This window comes from Cupressus sempervirens, chromosome 6 (assembly GCF_028749045.1).
Source record: "Cupressus sempervirens isolate cs-2001-9-10 chromosome 6, ASM2874904v1, whole genome shotgun sequence".
In the NCBI taxonomy this organism is placed as follows: domain Eukaryota; kingdom Viridiplantae; phylum Streptophyta; class Pinopsida; order Cupressales; family Cupressaceae; genus Cupressus; species Cupressus sempervirens.
Window position 1 is genome coordinate 587113593 of NC_143123.1, and position 6811 is coordinate 587120403.

Below are 6811 nucleotides of genomic sequence, written 5' to 3' on the forward strand. Positions count from 1 at the left end.
TAAGACCAAAAAATTACCAAAAGGAAATAATTCATTGTATCAAAATCTCTCCCTCAATCAACAACTTACATCTTTGAATAGGTTACAAAATTCTATTATGATCAATAGATAATCAATCAACTAATCCTTATGACTTCCTTATGATCACTTCTTATATCTCCCTCAACATTGTCTCCCTCTTACTAGGTAGATGTAATCAGAAGATACACTTGTACACTTTCTCCCTTTGAGTAGTTATTCCATAGGTTTGTATCTTCTATATCTAGATTTCTCCCTCTGTGATTTCTTGATCTTAGTGTACTTTCTTGAGGATAATTTCTTCCTCTTTGAAAACAATGGCAAAGATGTGTCATCTTCATATGTAGATATGAATAATTTTCATTCTCCCTCTGTCACCTTGCTTGTGACTAATTTATAGCTCCATCTTTTTTATTATCTTAGTGTTTGAAAATGTTTCCAGGTTTTCAATTATCCCACTAAGAAACTGACATATCTAGGGGCAACTAACTCCCATTTTCAGCATGCCCTTTCTGACAATAGACCAACTATAAGGCTAGACCCTTCTTCTAATTCAGGCTTTGCTAAACCTAGGCGAGTAGACCTCAGATTCAAATGATACCATACCAGTGCAAAAACATATCCCTGAATCTATTAAGCAGATTATACCCTTATTTCTCCTAATGACTCATGAAATGACATAGATCTATAGTAGCTAAATGAAAAGCTATGAATCTCATAAGCTGAGTGAGAGTTAAACATTTAGGTCCTTCAACATGAAAGGGAAAAAACATTTTATTAATAATGTTGAATTCAACAAAACTCCTAATATGCAGCAGCAAGAACTAAGTGACCCTGTAGCTGATCAATGCCTTAAACATTGGGCAAATCCATGAATCAAATGCATACATATGGATATCTGATACTTATTTATATATTCAGATATAGATCTATCTATTTACCTTGTAAATAAACATCTTTTCTCAATCCAAACCTCAATCTTACATGATATCCTTATCAATAAACTTGCAACCACGTTGGTTCACTAAAGCATTTACATAACCCCTTGAGTTACAAGCAACAATAAGACAACATACAACCTTAAGGGACTGTAACTACGATCTAGGCTCTTTGTTCAAAGATCATAAAACAATTGAAGCTCACTGAGATAAGAGACAAGATTCATGATGAAACTCAACCTGTTGTTCTATTTATTAATTTCTTTGAAACAATACAACCATATGCATGAAATGAAAACAAGAAAACACCTAACGGATCTAAACTATCTATATTATCCTTCCTAAAGTTGTTTATACAGGAAGAATTTGCTAAAGAATGGTGTCACAGTCATGAGAACACATCAAAAATTGGAACCAAAACCTGGTATCACAATAGTGAGTGGTTTTTTCTCCAAGAACTGAAAAATAGAATAATGAGAAAGAATGAGAAAGATATAGGTTGAAGGAATTCTCGGATTGAATCTGCAATCGAGGTGTGTCCCTTCAAAATTCTCCCTCAAGAAGTTGAAAATAATCTTTCTACCTTCTCTGCTTAACTGCCAGAATAAAATCTTTTTTGTTTTGCCTCTCCAAATGCATAATATCTTAGTAAGGACAAATATCTACTAATGAACCTGGATATGTGCCAATTTACCGAATTGAAGCCAAAAGCATCACAAAACTCAAAATATTCTGATACAATAACTACTGAATACTTTCATGATGTTTTTCCACTGAATTCTGCAAGTCGTGACCTGAAACACCTAATAAAACACCCCATTCAAACTTTGAGATAAAACATCTTGTAGCGTGAACCAATGGCATTCTGTGCAAAAACCAACTCCATAGTCAGAAAGTTCATCTTCTCCCAATTCTGGCGATATATAATATTGCCATATTTGCCTCTTAGAAACCCCCAAAAAGTTGAATTGAAAATCACTCCCCTAGCTATAAATGTCAGGTCTGCAAGTTTGAATATTTACAAAATTTCTAAAGTTTATACTTTAGAAAATAACTTTTCTACATTTAAAAATGTTGCACATATCATTTTTTGAAAACAATTTTAAAATGAATTTTTTTTTAAAATCATTTTATTTTTCCACCCCCTTCAAATTTGTGGTCAACCCTCCTTTGACCAAGTACCACATGGAACTTCTTGATTGGCCCACATGATCTACCTCATCCATCATGTTAGCGCCATCTGTTCTAGGCCCGATGCCACGTGCTGCACACCCACTTGCCCACATTCTTTATCCAGTGAGCATCTTTGTATTGCGAGCTTGCGTTGGCCATCGATCTCGCCACGTGTCACAATTTGGATACACCTCACCTGAACCTACTCTGCGATGACACCTCACCACATGTGGGACCCACTGCCACGTGGTGGCACCCTGCATTCCCACATTTTCTAAACCTCATGCAACTCTATTTTGCGGGCGTGCGCTATTCGTCCATCTCACCACATGGCCTGATCTTGTGCGTCTGCCTGAACCTGCATGTCTCTACCACGTCACCACGCTTAGGTACCACACTACCACATGGCACAATCTTGCTTTCTCGCTTTATTTAACTAGTGTGCATATTGAAATTGTAAGCTTGCACCCATCGTTCATCTTGCCACATGGCACGATCTCCTTCAATCTCTATTTTCTGGTGCCATATCATTATTCCTGCATCATTATTCAAAAATTTTTTGACATCATCACCCAGCCAACTGGGACCCAAACACATGCAAATTTTCCTTCAAAAGAGCTCATGTCTTTTGACATCAATGACATTGTGTGAAATGGTTTTTAAATAGCAAAACAACCCTTCATATGGACGATGTGGGATAATAGGTTTTAAAACAACCTTTTTTCCTGCACTTTAAATTCTTCTAAATTTGTTTTCCTCTCAGACCATGGTGCTTCCTTTCAGTCTTGCATGATTTTCTCATGGACGTGGCTTCTTTCTACTTGGCGTCAACTGTAGGGTTGGTGCTGTTTGAACTTTGATGGTGTGGGTTTCATTTTAAATGGCATGAAGTTTCTTTTATATGATCTTGCCCCAACAGATTATGCCTTTTACATGGCTTCTCTTTGTTTTGGGCCGACCTATTGCTTTTGACTTCTTTTTGACATCTCTTGGTGTCTGCTTTCTATGGTGTGGATTCTTATTAAATGCCCCTGTCGTGGTTTGCCTCAAATGTGTTGGCTTCACTTATTTAATGTGGGATCCTCTATTCTGTACGTGAGACTTCATTTTTTTAAAACCTGATTACTCCTTTTGAAGCAGCAACTTTGTTCCTCCTTGTGCAGGGTCCTCATCATCAGCTTGGGCGCTTTAACTTCAGGCATGGAGTCTTCTTGTAAAGGCACTGGTTCTGCCTTTTATAACTTTGGCATCTTGTTTCAATTTAAATGCCTGCTGCCTACTTGCACATGGCATGAACTCACATTTTTATGCCCCACTACTTGGTGTTCTTTTGCATTGGTGTAACCTCTGATGGCGGCCTTGTGTGTGGAGCTTGGTGTGAATGGTTTTCTATTCTTTGTTCTTGTTTCCACGGGATGGGTGCCCCTACTCCATATGTGTCTGCCTTCATCTTCTTCCCACCAAGCACATAATGTAGAACAATCATGATGTGATGGCACATGCACTATCACATAAGGATAGTTTGTAGGGATACCAAACTCTAGATTAGATTCACTAGGCATTTGTTGAATGCGTAAGCCAATCAACCCCAATTCTTGCATAACAGGATGTACACAAGCCAGAATCAACCCAAGATCTTCTCCACATGCCAACATGTTAGATGAATTTAATAGAGCAGGAAGGGTCTTCAATGCATTTTGTCACCAAAGCTTCTCTTGCCGATGAAAATAGTAGTCATAACACAACTTTTTCAAAACATTTTTACTTTGACCATCTAATTCCATGAAACTAGTGGTTTCCTCAAGATTGAAACGAGGGTAGAATTTCCTTGGATCTTCTAGATCTGTAATCAGTACTATCTCATGTAGTAGGTGAAATAGGCCTTTCCTTATTTGTTCAACTTTGTCTAACCCTTCTGGTGTCTCTTTGTTTGCCTTCAATTTAGCGAGGATCTTCTTTTCTATATTATACTTTTCCTTAAACTCATAGCAGTGATATTGATTTTTGTTAAGGTATTTTGAAGCAACATCTGCCCAAGTGCTTCCAAACTTATCCTACAGTATATGATCTAATATATAAGGTTGGCTCAACCTATAGAAATCCCAAATACCCTCCTTTTCGAGCTCCTCCTGACTAAGACGAATTGAAGGGCAAAACTTTCCCATAAGTCCAATTATTGCATGTTTGGGAAGTTCCCAAATCCTAAAAATAACCCAAAATATGATCTATTTTGTATGCTGTGAAATATTTTCCCATCTGTGTTAGCTGTGACTACCACCAAGCATAATTATCCTTTGACATTTCCTCCCAGTTATAAGTTGGAAAGCCCCAGTTCTGTTCGTTCTTATCAAAATAGTCTGTGGTGCACCTGTTGATGTGTTCATTCTAAATAGATTTGGGTAAACCCATGTATCCACACTATTATGATCCACTCCAATAGGAAGATCTCCTTTCAAAACTACATGTTTCCTTCTAGCATACTCTACAGCTTCTAAAAGCTGCAAGTGCAAGTGGATCTGGAGATCAAAATGAAAAGAAAACTTGTTAAATAGTTGCTTTGAAATCCTCAAGGTTCTCTTTGTTCTCATCTTGGTGGAAGATGTCCTTCTAAAAGGCACTTTTAGAAAGCAGGGATGCAGGGGCTGATCCATCCTTCTCCATCAATGGGCAATGTTGTAAGCCTTGTATCTTTTCAACTTGGTGTAGAGTCGGCACAAATGTGCAATTTTAGACAGAATCACATATCACTTTAAGTAATTATAATTCATTAAAATAAACCATTATAATACTCGTCAAGATTTCAATCCACAATGTCTAGTCAATCTGCAAAAATTAGTCAGGCCCAAAGTGGGTCTGGCTAATTTTTTTTTTCCGCTTTTGAACAACTAAATTGGTAGATTAATCAACTCAATGTTTGATATAGATCTGAATCAAAAACCATCATTTAACTATCAATTAAAATTCATTTTACCACTTTATTCCAACTTGTCAATTTCATGTCCAGAGGTCCTTTGACTGGCCTTAAAAACTAACTAGGACATCTGATTGGCCTTTAGAAATTGGCGCACTGAATCTTTGTTCCGCACACTTGCATCTCGTCAAATCTCATCTCATGAAAAATTCGAGATCAAAAGATATTTTTTGTCAAAATTGACCTTTCAGAACTTCCTACAAGAAAACATGTCAGAAAACACTAAATTGGGTTCGGAATCGGCTTCAGAAATTGGGCAAACTGACACTTCGAAAGATGAAAATTGGGGCATTAGTTCTCTATCACCATGAAATTATGAATTTGGGATTTGGGCTCATGACGAATAACAGGGCACAAATGGTGATTGGTTAAAGTAGGCTACTTGGAAATTTGCAAATTGAAACAATGATAGAAAAGCATTTTTTGCAAATGGAATTGACATGGAAAAGTGTGCAAATGGATTCATCAAGATGTAAAAATTGACACACTTAAAGTATTTTTAGAGGAAAACATAGTGTTACAATCCATTTGATCTCACCTATCACGGATTTCAAGATATAGCATCATGAATAGGGGTCCTGAAAAATTTACAAATGTTGACACTAGTAAAAAGATAGAAATTGCGTTTGGAATTGCGTCTGAAAACTGATCAAACAGATTTTTCATAAGCTAAAACTTGAAACATAACAAGTCTCTAATGTCTATGATGTAACGCAAAAGGAATTTCAACATTTGGGTAAACTGGTCAAAAGTTATTACAGGTCAAACAGGGATTCCCAAAAATGTGTGCAATTTGCAAATGTGTGAAAACAGTAAACTACCAACTTTGAGGGATTCAAAACCTAGTCAAACGAACTCAAAATGACTTGAAATTTGAAACATAGGTTCTCAATTATGGACACTAGGCACCCCCAAGGCAAAAAGTCACAAAAAATTTCTAGGTGTGAGATATTCAGATGAAACTAGCTCAAAATGAGACTCCACAAAATGGCTTAGAATCTCAATTTTTCTTCATGGAGCGCTTAGATAGGCTGAATGCAGGGTGTTAGAAACATTAAACACCTTAGGGGGCTCAAATGGATAGCCAGGTACATAGGCATTAAAAAGCATTTATAGGACCAAATTTTCTTAATGGTGCTCAAAATTCGGGCTGCAATTTTGAGCACCAACAGATTACTTTAAGAAACTCCTAAACTAAGATCCATTGCATTAATGTATAACATATTCCAATCAACTTTTTTGATGTAGGGTACTTCTCATGTTTCTTAGATAGCCATGGATAAGGGTATCACCCATTCTTTACCTCTTAGATACTCATGAGCATCTTTAGGTAATGCTTTTGTGAAGATATCAGCTATTTGTTCTTTTGTGTTGACATATTCCATCTTCACCTCTTTATCTTGAACTAATTCTCTCAAGTAATGATACTTAATTACAATGTGCTTAGTCTTTGTATGCATCACAAGATTTTTTGATATATTGATCACACTTTTATTATCACAATAAAGTATCACAGGTTTAGTGAATTCTTCCTTCACACCTTTGAGTAGCTATTTGATCCATACAATGTTTGTATAATTTACTATAGTAGCAACATATTTAGCTTCAACAATAGATTGAAAAATGTAGTTTTTTTTCTTGCTAGTCCATATGACCATCCTTTTTCCTAAAAAATGGTCTTCCATAGGTGCTCTTTCTGTCATCAACATTT

General features: G+C 36.4%; 1 pseudogene; it reads right to left on the reverse strand.

Annotated features, from left to right (window-relative positions):
* Positions 1-3385: 3385 nt before the first annotated feature.
* On the reverse strand, positions 3386-4780 carry LOC149553618 (4-alpha-glucanotransferase DPE2 pseudogene; annotated as a pseudogene).
* Between the last annotated feature and the right edge of the window lie 2031 nt (positions 4781-6811).